The sequence below is a fragment of the Acanthochromis polyacanthus genome, chromosome 21, assembly GCF_021347895.1.
Source record: "Acanthochromis polyacanthus isolate Apoly-LR-REF ecotype Palm Island chromosome 21, KAUST_Apoly_ChrSc, whole genome shotgun sequence".
NCBI classification, from domain to species: domain Eukaryota; kingdom Metazoa; phylum Chordata; class Actinopteri; family Pomacentridae; genus Acanthochromis; species Acanthochromis polyacanthus.
Window position 1 is genome coordinate 29,715,565 of NC_067133.1, and position 22,771 is coordinate 29,738,335.

Genomic DNA, 22,771 nt, shown 5'->3' on the forward strand with positions numbered 1-22,771 from the left:
CGGAGAGTAAATCAATGTCAGCAGTCATCGCGCATTCATTGACGATGCATTTAGCCCCATCACAGCGTCGAGCACAAGGAAATGGCTTTCCATCTCCTACCACTTAGCTCTTGAATGGATTCATCTGTCTATTAATATGGCACACGCAAACACACATAGATATGTGTACAAGTTTTTGCATGACAGAGTGGACAATCTTACCTGCAGATTTCAACTTTTTAAAATTTATTTACACATTTATACAACACAAAGCTGATATTATTGGCTTTGTAGAGCATCCGCTGAAGTAGACCCGCCAAAGAATTTCATTTTTAGAAAACAAACATCATGACTTACTGCTGACAAGAAAGTCCAGGTGTTTGAGTGAGGATTCAAAGGAAAAGGAATAATGAAGGAAGCAAAAACAAAGACAGGCTGACAACAATTTAGCTCTTTTGGTTAAACCAGTGAGCCAGCAGCAGCGTAAGTGAATGCATAATAGAACACTGGACTTCCTCTCGCTTTTAACTTGCAGCCAAAGGAGGCAGCCAAAGGGGCAAAGAGCCAAGCGAAGACTGGACATGTGCATATCTGGACATATGCACGGTCCTGACTCACACACAGACACACAAACATGGACCGAATTGAAAATGTTGAAGGCTCGCATCATCACATACGAATGTTTGGCATCACTAATGTGTAATGAGCAGATTTCTGACCAACATGCATGTGTAGGTGTGGTCTAATCTGTGTGTGTGTGTGTGTGTGTGTGTGTGTGTGTGTTGGCACTAAATCCTACAGTAGGATTAAGTGCCGGTGGGAGAGCAGACTTTGTTTTTGCAGGGTAATGATATTAGAGGCTATTCATTAGAAGCTAAGGAAATGGGACAGCGGTGATTTAGTGGCCGGTATCTCTCTCAGCTCTGGAGATAATCCTCTGACGAGATGTTAAACCGAGTAGAGATGGTAATAAGGAGAAAGTCACCCACCGCCTCATCGTCATTGGCTGGTAATCATGCGCGTAGACGTACATTCTGTCTCTCAAACCGAGCCCACTGTTTCATCTTCTCATAATTGGCCTTTTAAATGAGCTTTACCATGGCAACAGCTGCTTCCTATGGAGGCAGGAAGTTTATTCTTACTCTGTTGTGTTTTATTTCCCATGACAAAGCTTCTTAGAGAGACCCTGCAGCTATTACCAGCGACTACAATTAAGTAGGAGAGAGCTTCACAGAAATGGCTGCAACGCTGCTGTGAGAGACTATTTGGATGTTTGTGTCGGTGGAAAGATAAAAAAAAAATTGCTTTAGCATTTGTTTGCACATTCAGATTGTTACAGGTGACCTCTCTGCACCATAACATCACTCCCTCTGCGTCGTCGTGATTCTCTTTTCAAAGTATTCTGGGTGATCTTCCTTCCTCTGTGTTTTTTTGGTGTATAATGATGATGATTGATGAATACGTGTGACACAGAGAAAACGAGAGAGAGATGGAGAGACTACGCAGGCTGATGTGTTAGCGCTGACACACAAACAGACTTTCTCAACACACTCGCTCTCACACATTAACACCCTTAATTGGGGTAGCGGATATACAGTCACCCATTTAGCTGCACTATGAGCTAAAGGCTGTGATGAGCCATGGAAAAACTTGCTTCCCCCCTCCCACACACACTCACTGCGACAGTCTGAGACAGAGCTGGATGGAAAACAACAGTAAAAACATACTGTGGATGGTGTGAGCAATGCATTCCTCATTTTAATCATTCTGTGAGGCCAATTTGGATTGAAGAAAGAAGCTGTGTTCAGTCCTCAGCGGGTGCCGAGATCAAAAATCTGATGTGTAAGACCCACAGGGATAGAAGCAATGTCTAAAATTATAGTGAGCTTCAAAATGAAAGATAGAGAAAAGGAACTGGAGGTTTAACGCAAAAAAATGTGATTTTAACATCTGTGAGCAATGCATGCTCACCATTACTGATGTACAGGCATGTAAATCCTTAAATCCCATCTTTTCTGCATGTATGCAGAGAATCCACACAATTCACTGATGATGCACTATATTTAGGAGAACTTTTTTAATTGCAACGCATAAAAACTGGCTCAAAATTGACCTGCCTGACAGTAAGCATGAGGAATGAATGAGTGCTGCCTCATCAGACAGACATCTGAGCATTTCTTCTGTTGTTTCTTGTCATGTTATATAAAAAAATGTCTGTTATGCTCAAGGAAATTACAATTCTATTAACAAACCTGGTTTGAAAACACTAATTGCTACCCTTATTCTCATGTTTTTATCATTTTCTCATTGGTGTTTTTCCTTTTTTGCTGCCTAATTCAGGAAAATCCCCACAGCAGTAAATGTAAATGATGTGTTCTACAGGCTCTGTGGAAACTTTGGAGTCATCTTTAAAACTTCCTTCAGCTCAGACAATAAGAACAGCAACAATCAGTGCATTTTCAAAAAAAAAAAAAAAAATAGACATATATAACAGTTCCAGGTAAGGCTAATCCCTGTATGATAAATGGCAGTTGTGCAGCCCTGGTAGACAGCAGGCATCGACTGTGAGCAAAATCGAGACATCTGGAGGAGAAATGATAGCGTATCTGACACGCTGCGGCGCTTAATCCTCCGTTTCTACGGTGGAAAGTTATTAAAAAGAGCCTGGCTGTAATGTTGCATTATGAGTTTCAGAAGTTAAAAAGATTAGTTTAGAAATTTGCAGGAAAAGATGAGGTTTTTACTCCTTTTTTTTATTATTATTACCCTCACCAAAAACACATCTGGGTCGAAGGTGTGCGTGACGTGCTGCAGCATTTGTGTGTTTGTCTGTTTGTGTTTATGTGGATCTGAGTGTCAGCTGATTGTTCCTGACTGTCACACTGACTTAGCTCAGCAACGGGTCTTAATGTCCCCTAAACTCCCCCTCTGACGGTGTGAAAACACAGTGAAGGTGACGTGATGTTCAAGAGCACACACACGTGATACAAGTGAGCCTCTAATCGTGGGCGACTGGGCTGAGAACATCGAGCATACGAGGAAACACGAGGCAGATCCCTGATGATTGCTGCCGTCCCAGAGGTGTGTCAGAATAAACTTAATGCATCATTGGTCCATTCAAACACAGACAGCGGCTAATGCTATTAGAATCACTCCAGGGCAAGCATCCCTGGAGAACACAACTTAGCCAAACACTCGCTCGCTCTCTCCCTGTCTCATCAGTTATGTCAGGCCATTCTTCATTCAGTGGCCTGAGACAAACCAGCTTTGACACCTACTGCTGAGTGATCAAAACAACACTTTACTTTGTTACCGAGACGATCAGATATATCCAAAGAGAGAACGTAATGTATTTATGAACCAGCCGCTGACAGGGGAGCCGAGTATGATAGCTGGCTTTTTGACAGCGCCATAAAATTGCCTTCTAAAATGTGATAAATGTTGGAGTCTCACATAATGGAGAAGAACATAATTCCTATTCGCCGTCTTTACCTTGCCAAGTTAGTATGTCTAGTTTAGGGCCTCGGTAATATTTAAATGTGTCAGTGTAAATGGACTTTGGAGCATCTTTATGACATGTTATAAATTGATTCTGATAAACTTTACAGGACGGCTCATAAAAAGCACCGCCGCCTGTTTAAGGTCATCGTTCAATATTAATTCTGCTTCACTGTATTGTTTTCTTTTCAGCTGTGTGACTTATTGGTTTAAATTACACCTCTGACTGCTCATAAAGATGCATGACTCCTCCGTGACGTCGCCTACAGGTTACCGGAGCAGCGTTTTAAAGCACAGACTCCAGCCAAACAAGAAGAGTTGGAACTGAGGTAGAACTAAAACCCAATCCAACTGTCAATCAAACCCACCATCCTTTAATAATGCATAACTTTTAAACCTTAATAGAATGCAGATGGGTGCGTTGCATAAAAAATCACCCTGTTTACAGTTATTATGAAGTGGGCAATTAGTTGTAGGGACCAAAACCTTTTGTTGAACCAAGCTGCAAACATGTTTATTTCAGCTGTAAAATGAAGCATTTTAACATGGAGGTCTGTGGAGGTTGATGCACTTTCTGAACCAATCTGAAACGAACAAAGAACTGCAGTTTTTTTTTAATTTGTCTGCTTGCATTCCACCAGTCATTCTCCATGTCTTACTAGAACCACAAAATAAGTTAAATCCAGTTAAACTGGCATCAAACTATCTAAATCCTTATTATTTATGACCTAACTTTCTATTGTTTCTATTGTATTCCACTGCACTGTATGAGCATGGGACAAATTTTTAAATGAATTTTGAAGTATTTTTTTTTGTTTAGCTTCATTTCACTGTGCAGCATGTCTTTTTTGACCAGTAATTTGTATAAACTCCCTCAAAACTCACTTTTTGGGGAAACATGTCAAAGATATTGTCCGTACAGAAGCGCAACACAGTAGATTACCAGTATTTACACACGAGATTCAACAATTACAGTATCTAAATGAAGCAAAAGATCCAGGAGGATGTGAAGCAGGGATCTGAACTGAATCACCATAACTGTGTGGCTGAGCTGCTCTTGCTGTAATAAGTCGCCCAGATTTTTTCTCCACAGAAAGAGAACGAGTCGGAGAACACACTGCATCAACACTATCTGTGATCGGCTGTCACACAGGCTGTCACAGGGCAGTAAGCACGGATTCAAGGAGTCACAAATTTTCCGGTTTGTCAAATTTTGGCTACATTCAGAATGTGACAGGCAGCATCAGTGGCAAAGTCGACCGAGGAATGATGGTGAAGTCAGCAACAGACAAGGTGGTAAAAGATCAATTAGGCAGAGCTGGAAGTATGGAGAGGAAAATCTAAACGAGGAAAACTGGTCTCCAAAATTCTCTTACAGAATGCACTATTCTTCATTAGCTCGTCGGTAAATACAGATAAAGGAAACTCAACAAAGATGGATCCACTTAGCTTGATTTTAGAAAGAAACAGGCCCCTTCTTTCACTTTTACATGTCCAAAATGAAAGAGATATTGATTGATTGAGCTTTTATTTATCATGATTAGGGTTGTTCCAGAACGTCCCAGCAATCAAATTTCTAATAATCCATGTAGAAAACACTAAACCATGCAGTAGTTGTGTAAATGCTCTTCTCCTGAGACCAAAACTAAAAAAAAATAGGAGAAAAGAATGTCTGAAAATATTTTAAAAATACCAAATAAGTCTGGAGTTCCTGCTAAAATGTCATTTTTCTCTTGCACCTTTCAGAGTGTCCTTTTATTGTGGGCAGTCTGAGGCACACCTGTGCACTAATCATGGTGTCTAATCAGCATCCTGATATGGAACACCTGTGAGGTGGGATGAATTATCTCAGCAAAGGAGAAGTGCTCACTATCACACATTTAGACAGATTTGTGAACAATATTTGAGAGAAATTGTGATATTGTGTTTTAGATCTTTGAGTTCATCTCATAAAAGATGGGAGCAAAAACAAAAGTGTTCCCTTTATATTTTTGTTGAGTGTATTTGCTCTCTTCTATTTTCCATCTTTTCATCCATTGTCAGCCTTGACTGAATGTCTCTCTCTACCTCATATTGTCAGGATCAGACTCATTCTTTGGACTGTTTTCCATCAGTCAGTTTGTCCTCTTGGTCAGCAGTAACAGCTAGCTAAATATCTAGCTTCTACTGCTGAGAAAAAGATCACATTAGCATGGATTAGCAACCCTGTTACTGTGATTAGAGTAGGGTTAGCAAACAACACAGAAAACATGGAATAAAAATGCTACCATTGATGTGGAAGCTGAGCCAATCAAACCTTTGATAGTTTATTATGAATATGGAGCAGAACACTGTAACAGAGAAGGTTTATTTTTCAAACATTTAAGGCCCAATTATCCTCCAGTTCTGGAGTGATCCATTAGCATTGGTAAAATTATGAACAATAACAATAAGAGAACAAACATTTTAAAAAAAAAAAGAGGTCATCTTGTTTGCTTTCAGCACCACAGAGGGTTAATTTGATTTAGTTTTAAGGCTATTTGCAATCAAAGTATTTTTTTCTTTCTGATCTCTGAGTTAAAGTGAGTGAAGTTGATGATAATGCCCCACCATGCTTGGATGTAACGACCAGAACAAGAGAATCAGTTAAATAACAACAGCCAAATTTTTCACATGATCCAAACAATGATACAGAAAAATAGAAATTCCTGACAAAACCAGAATACTATCGATATTCCAGAGCCCTCCCTGTCCAAAATTCAACAAATCATGTTATCAGGAGTGCTTATGTCTTATGAAGAAGAGCCAAACTCTCTCTGGGCTCCACCAGCTCTACAAAGACTCCACCACACAGAAATTAGATACAACACCCATTACATGGAAGACCGTTCTTCTTCTTTATTGACCTGTCTCTTTACAATCCGGAGAGACTTGCTTGTAATAAGAACTGCTCGATAAATTAACCAACATAACTTAACACAGATTTATAAAAGCTCAAGTAGAATTGGTTCAATGCAGCAAATACTGCATCACTGTGGCACTGGGATGTAAATTCTGAGCTTGTTTGTCCTGAAATGGGTTCAAATATCTACAACCACTGCAGTGAAATCACCCTGCACACACAGAGGTGTTTCAGCTGTAAGTGACATACGGGTGTCAAACCCATCTCTGGCTCCAGCAGCGTTACCCTGACTCTGCAGTATATACCCAGACATTTGTTATGGATCACAGAGCAGCTGGGTGGACAGATTTACCGCTAACTACCATATGCTCTGTCAAGGTAACTCTCTATTCATCCATTCAGAAATTATAGGCCACAAAACACCACACATACATACACACACTCAGCAAATAAGAACGGAAAGTGTTATGTTACGTTATGTTAAATTTTTCTTATTACGTAAGGTTAAAGTTATGTTAGCATTTTTACATTTTTTGTTAGATAATTTATGTTTATTATTTAATTTTCTATTTGTCTTGTACAAGAGGGTACTGTAAAATACCAGAGTTAAATTCCTTGTATGTGCTCACATACTTGGCAAACAAAAGTGATTCTGATTCTGATTCTGATCCTGAAATGTAATGTGTGACTCTACTGTAGAAATTACTACAAATTAGATTCAGATTCCTTTATTGTCATTCAGTCATAGGACGAAACTACAATGCACTACACGGATAGAAACACCGAATAAAAACGTAAAGGATGGAATTATGACTTAAGAACTAGAAGCGGATGTTATAAATGATATCAACAAAACAAATAAAGGATATTTCACAAGACACTACCATTCAAAAGTTTAGGATCACTTAGAAATGTCCCTATTTTTGAAAGAAAAGCATCATTTTTCAATCAAGATAGCACAAAATGAATGATAAATCCAGTGTAGACATTGTTAATGTGTTAAATAACTATTCTAGCTGTAAACAGCTGATTTTTAATGGAATATCTCCATAGGGGTACAGAGGAACATTTCCATCAACCATCACTCCTGTGTTCTAATGCTACATTGTGTTAGCTAATGCTGTTGAAAGGCTCATTGATGATTAGAAAACCCTTGTGCAGTTATGTTAGCACATGGATAAAAGTGGGAGTTTTCATGGAATTGTCTGGATGACCCCAAACTTTTGAACGGTGGTGTATAAAAAAGATATCTAATATGTGGAAAATGCATCTTAACGCTATAAAATGTGTATTAATATGACAAAAATAGACATCAGCAATCTGTGGAAATGTCACAAATTCTTAATTTTATCCCCAGTCCGTCTGCCATTCTCATTCAATGTGATGCATGCTGGTACATATTACTTGGTTAATGACTAGTCACTCTTCTTCTTCTTCGTTTGGAGAAAGATCTTGCAGCAGAAGGTGTAAACCGTTATATCTCTGGGCAGATGTTAGTCAGCCAACTGACTAAGGTCTCATCTGCACTAGTCAGACCATGAACCCCATTTGGATGGCGATATATGGGGCAAGATGTTATCACATGGTCTGCAGTCTGCTCCTCTGCACCACACTCACATGCCGCAGAGGAGGCCATACCCCATTTATGCAAAGTTGAGCGGAAGAGGCCAACACCAGTTCGAAGGTGGTTGACCCTGACCCAGGCGGGTCTAGAAAAAGATATTCCAGGTGGTGATGTGCTGGCCTCTGCAATGAATCCGCAAAGTGTGTTCACTGCTTTTTATGGTGCATTATGGGATACTTTGAGCGCACTTTATAACTGTAATTTAACATTTGGACAGTTAGCACAGGCAATTATGTTAGTGCATGAATAAAAGTGGAAGTTTTCATGGACAACAGGAATTTGTCTGGATGACATCAAACTTTTGAATGATGGTGTATGTCAACTTTGACTCAGTCAGAGCAACTTTAAATAACTCATTTTATTGTAACCTCACCCAACATAGAGGAACTTTAACTAATATGGAGCAACTTTAATGTACACTACTGTTCAAAAGTTAATTTTTTGGAAGAAAAATCGTTTAGCTAGTTGCTAATGGTGCTGAAAGGCTCATTGATGATTAGAAAACCCTTGTGCAGTTATGTTAGCACATGGATAAAAGTGGGGAGTTTCATGGAAAACACTGATTTGTCTTATTGGGTAAAAGCTGCTTGAATCTGCCTGTTTTTACACCGTCTGCCATCTACTAGTGGCCTCATACTTCGACTGCTGCAGGTCAAATATGAATTGAGCACATTTTTTCACCAACATAGAAGCAAGTGACTCCCGTTGTCCTCATTTTATCATGTGAAAAAAATCTATCAGCAGCCTTGAGCTCATCTTTCCTTTACTCATCCAAATAAATTCACTTCATATGAAAGTGTTTGACTACAAGCAAACTTCTGCCCGGCATGAATGATGATGAACAGGAGCAGAGAAGTGACTGGTCGGTCTGAAAAGTCAAACATTTTGCAAGAAATACAGAAGTTTTCATGTCAGGGACTTCTTAAGAGAGTTAAAACACGGCGTGCACTCATTGTCTCTTCAATCAGCAGTAAATAAAACGCTGCAGAACATCCTCCACGGTTAAAACACGGTTGACTTTTTTCAGTTTCAGAGAGAACTGACAGCTCTTCTGTCAAATACAGTATTTGATCTAAACAGCAATTAACTTTTTGATCTGAGGAACGGATGAAAGATTTCCTTTGATTCCTCTTTAATCTTGCATCTTCCTTTTGGAATTTTAAATTTCCAGTTTCCATTTCGGTTTCTTAATCTGTCTTGATTTCTTCCCGTCCTCGCTCTCTCCACTTTTTTCTTTTTTTATCGTCTTCTTATCCCCTCCTGCCATTCCTTCCATTTGCTCTCATTTCTCCTCCATTTCTCGCTGCTCTCCCACCCCCTACCTCTTCGTCTTTTTCATTACTTCTCCCTCACACTGCGTGTCTTTCTGTGATGAAGAGGATACTGAGCTCTGTGTCAGAAATCATCTTAAGAGAGTGTCTGCCAGTGGATTACACTGAAGCAGTCACCCCATCAGTTTAATCTGCGCTAACAGCATTAGCGCTAACCAAGCAGCCAAGACTATCGACGTGCACGCACCGTTTGGATATTGAGCGCATCTTTGTGCCTCTGAGTCCAAACCGGCACCACGACAAGTTATTTCTGATGCTAATACAACAATCTGCACTGTGAGGAAGGGGCTCTAACTATTACCATTAGCATCATGCTAACAGCTTTTCAGAGGTTGGGGCAAAAGGTCAAGTGTAATAATATGAATTCATTGGGTGGAAGGAGGACTGACAGGCTGGGAAATGAGCCAGCGAGAAGCGAGTGGAGGCTGGAACCTATAAATTGGATCACGGCTAAAGACCACAAACACAGCTGTGATAAGAGGAGGCCTTTATAAAACAAGCTCCACCACCATGATCTCACTGGAATTAGAGTAAGCATGATCTGAATTTACTTTCCTTTGACAGTGTGCGTTTATTTAAATTTTGCTGTATTTTTGGTTCAAACTGAATAAAATTAAATAAAAATCAGCACGTGAACAGAAAGCGTGGAGCTGCTTCTCTCTCCTGGTATTCTCCCGTGACCGCAGCATTTTACTTATTTACTGGACTCTGTTTGCTCACCCGGTTTTCTTTACTCCTGCTTCCTCTGGTGTCGTACGGCACCAATAGCAGAGATGTGTTTTGAGATTTGTCAGTTTTTCCTCCGCTGAGCTCCTGATTGTGTTGCTTTCTGGTTCCAGATTTTCAGCATGTCCTACTAAATATATTGTAAATGACTCTTTAACTGAATGAAACTGTTTTAAAATGTAAAGGTTTAATCTCACAACGGCTTTTTTTCTGCCTGAATGTTCTGTTTAACATAATGAAAGTAGAGAGCCGCAGACTGAACCACACAAGAGAAGCTGAACTCCTGTCACAGACCAGTTAGCAGCACATTTATTATCATCTGTGTGTGTGTGTGTGTGTGTGTGTGTCAGTGGAAGTGATGCAGGGAAGAGGTTTTAGCTTCCATGCATCGTGGAAGTTTTGCGCACGCACTCCTGTGTGTTATTGACTGATTTATAACGGGCTCCCACAGTTTCCCAACACAAATCCGTATCGGTGAGGGAGGGGAGGTCCAATAATGCTGCCAATGATTTACTATTAGAGCTCTGGCTGTCATTCTCTCACCCTGATAAATGACATACGTTTCTCTCTGGCTGCCCCAGTGCGAAGCAGAGCGAGCTCATACTTGTAGGCGTGCCAAATAAAACAAACGGTCAATCTTATGAGATGATGTGTGAGTGCATCTACTGTGTTTTCAGCTCCAAACCAGATCAAGCAGTTTTCTGGCCTAACCCTACACCGACAGCGCCAGAGTCGAGCGAAGAAGACGATCAATTCACATTAGGGACAGACTGCTGCACAGCTGCAGGTGCACATATAGCATCTGTGCAGTTTATCTGTGTACCTCTACTGTATGTGTGTGTGCTGTTCTGAGATGCAGCCTTCCATCACGTTTTGTGCTTTGCCCTCCTCTCCTCTGCTTCACAGACAGGAAATAATAAGAGTGAAAACATCCATCCATCCTCTATACACCGCTTTATCCTCACTAGGGTCATGGGGGGTGCTGGAGTCTATCCCAGCTGACTCAGGTGAAGGCAGGGGACACCCTGGACAGGTCACCAGTCTGTCACAGGGCTACATATACAGACACACAATCACACTCACATTCACACCTACGGACAATTTAGAGTAACCAATTAACCTCAGCATATTTTTGGACTGTGGGAGGAAGCCGGAGTACCCGGAGAAAACCCACGCATGCACAGGGAGAACATGCAAACTCCATGCAGAAAGATCCCAGGCCCAGGCCGGGATTTGAACCGGGGATCTTCTTGCTGCAAGGCGAAAGTGCTAACCACTACTGCACTGTGCAGCCTGAGTGAAAACAGATCTCTACAAATATAAAGTGTTAAATAAGTGATTTCAGAAGTATTTACCACCTGAAAAGTGACTCTTAATTCGACACAGATGCAGACAATTGGTGCTAGAATTCACACATTTAGTTAAACGGAGATCATCTGAAGGCAGCTAATGTGACTCAGGTGGTTGTAGTATAAAGACTCCTGAAGGTCCAGTCACTGGTGAGTCAGTACTCCTGGACAGAAGTACACAAAAGAACACTGCAAGAAACTCTGTAAAAAGGTTACTGAAAAGCATAAGTCTGAGGCTGGATAGTGAGAATCCCTTGGAGCACAGTTAAAGCTATCATTAAGAAATGGAAGGAATATAGCACATGCATAAATCTCCCTCGAGCAAGATATCCTCAAAAATGGAGTGACTGAGCAAGAAGGAGACTAGTGAGGGAGGGAGGCCACCATGACACCGATGACTCCTCTGAAGGAGTTACCAGAGAACCTGCTCTTCACCAGCCAAAGCTTTAAGGGAAACTGGCAAAGAGAAAGTCACTGTTGACGAAATCTCATATTAAATCTGGATTAGAGTTCACAAGACGGCAGTTTCATTGATTTTTTTGGTCAGATGAAGCCAAAATTGAGCTTTTGATTCATCAAATTAGACACTAAACACTGCACATCATCAAAAACACACCATCGCCACCGTGAAGCATGGTGGTGGTAGTATCATGATGTGAAACACGGTGGTGGCATCATCATGATGCAGGGACGCTTCTCTGTCGGTTGAAAAGTGAATACAGCAAAAAAAAAAGGGGAAATCTTGGAGGACAACCTGATGAAACTATGACTTGAATAGTTGCAGTCATTTATTTTATGGTTTATTTTTTAAATTAACTGACATTACTTTGTAGAAACCTGTTTTCAGTTTGACATTTAAGAGTCTTTTCTGTAAATTCTTGTCAAAAAAGTCAAACAATATTGACCACGATTCAGCGTTAAAAAGCAACCAAAGGGTAAAATCCTTTTAATAGGCACTGTTCATGTCCACACAATAAAAAACACACTCAGATTAGGAAGAAAGGAGCAACAGTAATGAGGACAGAGGGTGCTGTCATTGTCACAGGTGTTCCCTAATTGGCTAGAAGTACTATTATTGTCCTCGTTTAAAACAGAAAACAGGCTGTGTGACAGTATTTTGGGATTTAGCTTCTCTGCGACACCTTCAGCCTGCCTCACCTTGGATTTAGCGTAGACTCCCTAACAGCAGCCTGTCTGAGGGGGGCTGAAAATCTAGTCTTTTCTGTTCTGTTCTATTCTATTTAAAAGTTGCCTAAAAGCTTCATTGCCTTAAGATCAAAGGAATGAAGTCAATTTTGTTTAACGTGGGCTTTTTACAAGAGGAAAACAAGAAGGGGAGGAGAGGAACAGGGGTTTGAGGGAAGAGGAAGTGATGGAGGAGGAGGAGAAGTAGCGACAGATTCATTCTTCTTTCTCTCCTCTGCGGGGCAAAAAGCGTTGAGTTGAACATCTGTCAGCACTCCTTATCTCTTCTCCCCCTGTCTCTTCACCGTCTCTTCCTCTCCTTTTAGAAATCTCTTTCCCGTTGCTTTCATGCCCTGACAGGAAACTGCCATCCGAAGTTTGAAAACTCGGGGAGGAATGGTGTGAGGTGGTGTGCGTGTGCACAGGCATGTGTTTGTGTGAAACTCTGAGTCTGTGTGAGGGAGACAAAGAGCGAGCAGACAAAGACTTGATATCAACCCCGAGGAGGCAAGTCTGAGAAACGAGAGCCGCCTTGACACAGCTCACATGTGAGTGTGTGTCCATGTGTGTGCATGGGAGGTCTCTGTATTCATGTTTCCTGCTTAACAACTGAAACATACAGTGTGAGTACAGTATCTGCATGTTTGCATGGATTAGTAGTTTTGCAAACAGCACAATCTCAAATACAAGAAGGAGATGAGATGCTGTTGCTTCTTGTAGCAAAAGGTAATTTTAAAAAAGAAGTTAACACAGATAATTGGTAGGGAAAAGCTACCTGATATGAGCAGCTAATAACATCCGGTGATTTAGACTAAACACAAGACAGGGAAGTCTAATTTCTATGATCACAGAAAAGGTGGTAGGAGGCTAACAAAGATATAGAAGAGTGGTTAAAAGGTGAAAGAAAACAGATAGAATTTGGTTATGACAGAGAAACGCACAAAAAGAGAACTGGGTGTCGAAATAAGGGAACCATGAGAACAAAAGAGATGACAAAAAAGTATAAAGGACAGAGGGGTGAAAAATATGGTGCTGAGGTGACCGAGACAAATGACAAAGAAGAGACCGAAACAGAGAAAGACAACATAGCAAGAAGGAAACCTGTGTGCAGTTATGACAGAAGGAAGGTGGAGGATGAGGAAGGCTGAGTGGAGGAAGACAAGGCAGGAAAACAGAAAAGAGAAAGACAGCTAAAGTGTGTCAGGACAGTTGTGGCTGAGCTATCAGAGATGGAAATGTAAGGAGGTGCATTAAACTGGGCTCACGTGCACTCACAGGCACACAGAAGCTTACAGCTCTTTGAAGTCGGTATGTGATAATATGGGGATGTGCGATGCCGATGCACACAGTCAGGCGTTCTTTCAAACAAACACCAAAGCCTGAATCTTCATCCGTCCACTACTCCCCTCTCCTCTCCTCAAACAAAGCCGAGCAGCTTCCTAATTACCTCATTTGCATAAACATGCACACTGTGCAGGAGGGAAGAGCAGAGCTTCACCTGGAGAAGAGAGGAGGGAGTCAGGTAGAGGGAAAAGAGACTGCAACAGAAACGTGACAGAGAGAAAAGCATCACAACTTGGCTCCCTCCTCTCCTCTGATGAGGTTCTGCTCTCTAACCTCCCCCTGCTGCATCCTCCTCCTCATCCCTTTCTGAATTGGGTGTGTGCTGTTCTTTTACTATTGTCTCTCTTTCTCTCTTCCTTATTTATTTTGTTTTTTGCTCCTTTAGCCATACTGTAGGTACCTTAATGCCAACAGCCATTAGCCTCCTCTTCCCCCACACCCTGTCCCTCGCTCTCCTCCTCCACCTTCAGCGCTGTCTTCACCATCCCATCACTTCTCTCATTCTCACCCTCTCTTTCTCCTCCTCTCCTCTTCTCCTCCCAGAGTGCTGTGTCAGGTCTTTTCACCCTCAGCAGTGTGAAATGAGATTTGAATATGGCTCTTGGAGCATTTGTGGCTCGCCTGAACACTCCCCCCTCCTCACCCACTCACCCACACACACACACACACACACACACACACACACACACACACACACACACACACACACACACACACACACATACATATACAAACTCACACACAAACAATAAGAAAAAGACCGCTCGTAAAGATAAAGGGTTGTGAAGCCACTTGAGTGCATGTCAAGAAGGGAGAGGTGGAGGGGAGGGATGAGGCCAGGAAGCTGGAGGAGACAGGAAGGTGAGGACAGGAGAACAGCAGAATGAGCTGCAGAAGCATTATTAGAAGGAGCAGATCAGAGCTGTGAAATGGTTGGAAATGAAACACAGATAGGGGATCAAGAGGAGCAAAAATGGACAGAATGTAGAGAGAGGGAGACTTTCATTAAAATATGCTAACCTTCCTTTTCGCCCGTTTCTCAGCATTTTGAGTGGAAACCCTCCACTGAGAGAGTGGGAGAGGGAGGAATTGAAAAGAGAGCCAAACTGAGCCGAGCATAAAATGGCCATGAGGTGTCAAGTGCTGGCCTCCTCTCCAGAGGAAAACAAGGGAGGGATAAGAAGCTCCCAGCGTGAGTTCTGTGTGTGAATTCACATTTATGCTGGTGTGGTGGTATATCCTCATAAAAATACGGCCTTAAACCTGACAGCATGCAAAGTATGTTACTGCTGCAACGGGACCTTGCACAAGAGCATGGATTTGTGACACGAAAGCAGTGGAGTACACATGCACACTTTTCAGTTCACACGTCTCTCAGCGGGAAAGCAAATCCACATGTTCCACACGCAGAGAGACGTCAGCTTCTTTCTGCTCCAGCTGGATGCACTTTTTACACAAACCCATGTAAAGACCGCATCGATTTACAAATTAAAAAGTACGGCATCTTTATGTTTTATTACATCAGTCACATTTTAGCTGCACAGCTCTCAGAGTACTGGTCTTTAAAGACTTCCCCAGCATGCATTATGCATCATGTTTAATCATTAGTTACTCTGTTTGTGCTTCCTCCAGTTTGTTATTAAGGAACAATCCTGCTGCCGATCCACGCTTGGTTTTTTACGATGATGTTTTGGTTTTTTCAGAGGCAACAAAAAGATTAGGTAGCTGACAGGTAATTATGGAGTAGTGAGAAACTAGTTAGTATTTGTCAGAATAATGTGTCATTTAATTTGGGGTTTGCACAAAAAGAACAACTAACGGTTAGGTAATTAGTTATGAACACGTTGTGACAAGTCTGGTCCACTTAATCAGGATCGACTTATGAAGGAAGTGATCATTATTATAATTGTCAGATATTTATGAACTAATCATTAAGAGAGAATCTCCCCGTCGGTTCTCGTCTCATTAGCGCTCATACAGTCCTTGAGTTATTCAGGAACTACTCATTACGATCCATTAATGTTCAGGTTGGGTTTGAGTCGTTCCTCAGTTTCACACCATACAGCACTGACTTATGAAGAATTCTAGTTATTTTATAACCCAGTCAGTTTAAAGCTATACACGAAGATTTCAAAGTAGCTCATGCCTGTTTTGCAGAAATCTGCTTTCCACTTCCTACAAATACTATTAAAACACTTCCCGTCTTTCTGAAAGCTATTAGCAGTGCATTGTTCCGCGTAGAAGAATGGGAGTCAGCGGCTGCAGTGTTTCATCCTCTGCACCTTGGAGGTCGATGCACAACAACCAGGCTGTCCGACTCCATCTTTCAAAGGTGCAGAGGCTGCCTGGCGTCATCAGGACTAAAACCCATGCAGCAGCGTGAAGCTTAGTTTCTGTTGCATCAAGTTCAGCAGCAACAATAACATCACTGTTTCTGAAGCTGTTTATACTCTATAATTTACAGTTTTAATGGGGTTGGAGGTAAAAATGCCAAGTTTTTCAGAACTCACCATGACCTTATAATGGAAACAAGCAGATTTACGAGTCCCCCAAGTGTCTTTTAATCCATAGAAACCAACATGGATCCTTTTGGTGGTTAGCGACATTTATTTTGAAACCATAGAACTTCATCTTATTCTAATTTAGAATCAAGTCTTACAAGTTTAAACAGCCTTGTTCTTTAAATCTTTACAATCGTTTTCCAAACAAGAGAACCATTTCAACCTGCCTCACTTCCAGAAGTTTCACTATTTCATTTTAAATACTTTCTGAATTTCAGAATATTAAGTGATGCCCTTTTCTCCCTCAGTGGTCCAGAGCAACTCATTTGCAATAAATCACTAAATTATGCCTGAGAAAATGTAAATTTTCCTTGTAAAGTCGAGTCTTAAGTTTCTAATCATAATCATTGTTTCATTCTTCTTAGTGAAGCTAATTTTTATTCTGTTAAATCGCTGGTGATTATAATTCCATTCCATTTCTTTTTACGCTGGACACAGAAACAGTGCTATTATTGTATTTTTCATAGAATTAATTAATCTTCTTACCACAAGCACAGTGTGATTATTCACAAATTTACAAAATGTGTCGTTGAACAGCAATAAAACTACTAATGGCTCATACAAAGAGAATCCTGGTACACAGAGCAGTAATAAACAGACTGCCCAGTCAACGTGTTCATCTATCAGATCTGGATATCTGTGGTTAAAACACAAACTTCAAAACACTCATTTTGTGTTGAGAAGGCAGAAAGCTCCAAGACTGCAGATGCACAGAAAATGCAAATGTGCTGTTCAGGGATGAAGATAGAACAAAGTTCACTCGTGTGTGAGAGAGACGGTACTTAAATTATAGCCTCTGTCTAAAAAGAGATCTCTAATCATAATCCTTTCTTCTGAGGCCTCGTGGTATGCCGTCTTTAACTTCAGCTGTCTTGTCTAAAGTAAAGGGTTATGATCAATCTTTTTCCAAAACACTGAGGTATGTAGAAAACCCTGAAAAGTCCTCCAGCCACAACAGAACACAGACAGTCTATTAGCTGGATCAAAAACAGACAGAAAATGAAAGTTCTGTCAAAATGTTATTTTGGAAATCTTTCCAAAATTCCAGCCACTTGAGTTTCAGGCTGAAACCAGCAGATGCCTGAACTTTTTTTCATGAATTGTTGGTTTTTAAACAGTACGTTACCACAACCTGATCTTAGAACGAATCAATAATGTTATTGACATGAAAAAGTATACCTTTTATCACTGGACAGACTGTAGAAACATCATGAGGTATGACATGATGACAAACCTCTGCTCTGTTAGAACAACTGGCTGATGACAGCAAAACCTTTATGTGAGTGAAATGTGGATGGATGGATGGATGAATGGGTGGTTGGATGGACGGACGGACGGACGGACGGACGGGTGGATGCATGCATGGATGGATGGATGGATGATGGATGGATGGATGCATGGATGGATGGATGCACGGATGGATGGATGGATGGATGGATGGACGGATGGATGGATGATTGAAGTTGGTTAGAATTGGGGACAGAATTAGGTTATGGATCAGTGACAGTTAAATCTGAATTGGGAAATGAACATTGGCTCCTGTTTTATTTGGCCACAGCAAAGAAAAAGTCTTGGTTTAAAGTTTTGTGATTGTTTACAAACAGTGACCTGCTTCGTTAAAGATGAGTGTTTGGTGAACCCATCCTTCCAGCCCAAATTTGTTCCTATTGTAGTTTTAGTAAAGACATTTTTTAAGGGAGAACAACCTCAGAAAGCTGGAAATCTAAGAACTCTTTACAACTGATTAATTGAATTGATTTGAACATCATGAAGAACTAATAGACTAATTCATAATTCTTCCTCACTTCCTGTCTCGACAAATAAATTATCACCTGCCCCATAATCAAATCAATCAATCAAACCGATGGACTGATTTATTGAGTAGAAAGATTAAAAACTTGCCTGTGAGAAACATTTAGTCATGCTTGTCACTACCGAAGACTCAAATTAAAAATGTTATTCAACAACAAAACGCCATATCCTAAAGTGTGACCCTGTTTCCAAGAGTATTTTTAAAGAGCGTTCATCAATAACAACAACCTACTGTAGAGATATTCGAACCAATCAATCAATGGATCCATTACTGCAACATGTCTTGTGTTGTCCAACGCCTGAAATATCTCTGTAAGTATTAAATGGAAAAAGAAGATGGTTTCTGAACATAAATATGGTATAAGAAGAATAGTAATATTATAATACTGTATATGTCAAAACCCTAATTTCTCTTGAAGCTACTGCGCTGAGGTTGTCCATGAGTCCATAAAAGAGGCACATCATCTCCAAAAATGACTTTAAAATGAATTTTCTCATGATTTAAAGCAAGAACTTTCCTCAGACTTACTGAACATATCGATTTTACTTCCCCTTTGTGGATGTTATGAAGAGCAAGCAAAATGTGTTTTCCTTTAATTTATATTGCTAGAATCCTGTTTTCATGGCAGATTTGAACTGACTGCCTTCATGGCACCTCAAGACTCGGCTGTTTCTTCCTGTTTGTGAAGCTGAGGTCCGTCCTCCTGAACGTCGCCCTCACCACCAGAGGAACGCTCCCGCTCTGCTCGGCTGGTCTTTAATTTAAATGGATGTGTTCGGCTACTCAGACTGCTTCGGTGTTAAAGTGGCCCACGGGTTGCCGGTAAGAGTTGAGCGACAAATTGATTCTAAAGATCCCATCTGCGCCTGCATGTAAACACCCTCATTGACATGAACTAAATTATTTACATCTGCTCTCCCTCTCACCCTCCATCCATCCAGTCACTGCTTCCACTTGATTTATTTCTGAACATTTTTTACCGCTACCCTTCACCCATGTCAGGACTTCTTTATCTTCTTTCGCTGAAGCTAATCTTCACACGTCACTGCCTGATGTTGGTTCTCATTTAAGATTCAAATAAAAAGTGCATTTAATGGATGAAACTCACAGTTGGTGTCTAACTTTTGCCTTTGTAGTGTGGAGTCAGTGGACAGAACTTTTACACCCTATTTGATAATCACTAATTGATAAAATCTGACTTTTCTCTGCAGTCTCGGTGTTGTTTCCCTGTAAATCACAAATCAATCAATCAAAGTCTTAACCCACAGAATGGTATCATTTCTCACGTTGTCAACCTTCCTTCAATGTAAAGGTTTTCGTCTATACCTGAATATATTTATCCCTTGTTCAGGTTCTATCTGGTCACACAGCTTTGATAATACACAACTAAACATCTGCGGCTCTTTTCTAAAGACAAAAGTTGCATTACCTGTTAACTGGCTGAAGCAGATAAATCAGCTAGAATGCTAATCCCAGTAAATCCACACTGCTGTTTTCTCTTTTAGCCTCTCGTCGAGGTAGGTAGCAGGAAGCCAGAGCCTTCCAGGAGGAAACTGAAGGTCAAACCAAGGTGGCGAGAGAGAAACAGAGGAGCTGAGCAGAGATAAAGAATGAGAGATCCCAGGGACTCAGGAGAGAGCAGGATCAAAGGCAGTGTGCCATATCATGGAGCAGAGAGGAAATACAGTAGGTGGAAGGCCTAGGAGGAGATAGTGAAAGCTCCAGAAGAGGGACGGATGGAGCACAGCTTGAGGGACAAAGACGTGATGCTGGAGGCTTCAGAAACACTTTGAGGAGGGTCCATTCAGTGATATTTGTGTCAGTGATACTTTCACAGCTAGAGAAGTCTGTCATGCTGCTGGTTCTTAGGTCAGTTTTATCCTCAGCTGCAGGCGGGGAATTTTAAAAAAAACTGTAGATGACAACATTCAGATCCTGCTGAAATGTTTAGGCTCTGATGGAGTGCAGTGAAAATGAAGAGGGAAATAAAACTGAGATAGGAGACTTAATATTCGCTAATATGCCTCCAGAAAAATGCAGTTTTAATCCTTACATTCAGAGCAGGGAAATCCATTTTCAGATACCGCAGATGATGCAGGAGATACAGAATTTTGTTCACAAACAAAAGAACATGTGGCTGAAAAACTAATTGAACAGGATCTTGCATCCGTCTAAGTCAGAGGTGTTAAACATGCGGTCCGCGGGCCAAAAACCAACCTGGCAGAGGGTCCAATCCGGCTGTGGGACGACTTTAAGAATAAAAATGACAGAGAAGACATTAACTGCAATTTTACATTTGTCCACTGTACTGCCACAACTTTTATGTATTTTTTATTATGCTGCCAAAAAATGGCGGCGCTATGTGATGATCAGTGTCTGTCTGTCTGTCTGTCTGTCTGTCTGTCTGTCTGTCTGTCTGTCTGTCTGTCTGTCTGTCTGTCTGTGTACAACATCACTCAAAAACAGACAAACAGATTTTACATTTTCAGGGAAGGTCAGAAATGACACAAGGACCAAGTGATCAGATTTTGGCAGTGATGCAGCTTATAGTCTGGATCCACAGGTTTGCTAAAGATTTCTGCATCATTGCGAGATATGGCATCACTGTAACCATGACAACAAGTGAACACTACATCAGCTGATTGTGATCCTACTACAAATCCACCTCTGAGGACTGATCAGGACTTAAACATCAGAAATGATCCAAGGAACAACTGATTAAATTGTGGGGGTGTTTCTGATCAATTCCTGTCGCCCGCTACATATTTAGGTCACGTGATTCAGTATCGATGCATAACATACACATGTATAACACACACCTGTGCTCAGCGAAAGGTCAGTTAGTTTGTGGGTACATCTGTATTAAATGGACACATTCAATGGTGCCGTGATTTCTGATCATCAATAACTAATAAACAAATGCTGCATTTCTGACATATGGGGGAATGAGCAGCCTTGGAGGAGGACTGCGGTCTCTCAGTGCTTTTCTTGTGTATAAAGTTAATACTTTTACAAGGCCAGAGGATAACTGAATCTTCTTCCTCAGTAGTTCTCATTTTTGTTTGTGTGGTGTGTCAGTTCAGGGTTACTCCATAGATGTGGAAATAAATGTAAATTTCAAATAATTTCTAGACCATGAGAAGTTGTTCTGATCATAAAGTAAAATACTATATTTTTCATTGTTCTTTTGTTGTTTTGTGTCTTGTTCTTGTCATTGTATGTTTCCTTTTTGTCTCATTTGTGGTTTTTTGTCCTTTTTTTGTTGTTTTGTTCCTTTTTTGTCTTTTTTTTGTCTCATTTGTGTCCATTTTGTTGTTACTTGAAACTTTTTTGTCTAATTTTTTGATTTGTGTTGTCTCATTTGTGAAATATTTTGTCTTATTTTTGTTGTTTTTTGTCTTTTTTTGCCTGACTTTTGTCCGTATATCATTCAGTTCCAGATTGCTAAATGTTGTGTTCTTTTGTAGACACTTTGTGATCCTGTTGCTGAAATTGTACCTATTTGTCATAATAAATTTCAGGTTATTACTAATGTTTTGCAAAGATGTGAACATTTTCAGAACTGTACTTTGTTGCACTGAAACAAAGGGAAATATTTAGATTTTTGTGGTTATTTATAGGTTATTATGCTGTGATTTTCGTGGTCCAACTGAGCTCAAACTGAGCTGAATGTTTAAACTGGACTAAGATGAGTTTGACATTCCTGATCAAAGTCAATGAATTCCACTTTATTATTACCTTGAACACAAAACACGACAGCAAAACTACTCAGTTTGTGTCTGTGGTGCTACGTTGTACATGAATCTCACAACGATATTTAACTTTTAATAAAACCACGAGCGGTGATGTGAGCGACGCTGCTGGATGTTCAGGAGCTCGTTCAGATGAATCATCCGTGTGCCGCTCGGTGTGTGTGTCGGTTACATAACTTCAGCTGTGGATGTTCAGGACAATCACAGGGTGTTTCCACAGCGTCGATGAGCCGAACGTTTCTGGACCCACACAATTATTCCAGCTCATCACGGTCCAATTGACCAAATGATGGTGCTGTTCAGAAGACAAAGGAGCGAGGCCGTAAAAGTCCAGCTGTAACGTCTTAGTCCAGCCAGCAGAAGGAAAGAAGGCAGAAAAGAAACAAGCTGGAGAGTCCAGCTGCTGCTGGCAAATACCTAACCATGGGAATATTACACCATTTATAATAATAATAATAATTAATTATAAAAATAATAATAAGTTCAGTTTGTGGTAGCAATTACTTAATCATGGGAATAGTACTGTAAATTCTTATACATTTTTCAAAACTAAAATTTGCATTATTGACTTTTTAATGTTTCATAAAGGATATTTACATGTATAAAAAACTATTAAACTGTCTTTACAATTAGAAAAATATAGAAAAATAAATAGAAATAAAAATTATCAGAATAATAATAATAGATAGCAAATGTCACTAATTGTATTTTTATGTATTTTTCACTAT

The 22,771-nt window shown here is 40.5% G+C and overlaps 1 protein-coding gene across 5 annotated transcripts in view; it reads right to left on the reverse strand.

The window, feature by feature from the left end:
* Positions 1–22,771, reverse strand: part of cacna1ia (calcium voltage-gated channel subunit alpha1 Ia) — a 241,021-nt gene that overhangs the window by 176,346 nt on the left and 41,904 nt on the right. The gene's annotated exons all lie outside the window — the stretch shown is intronic.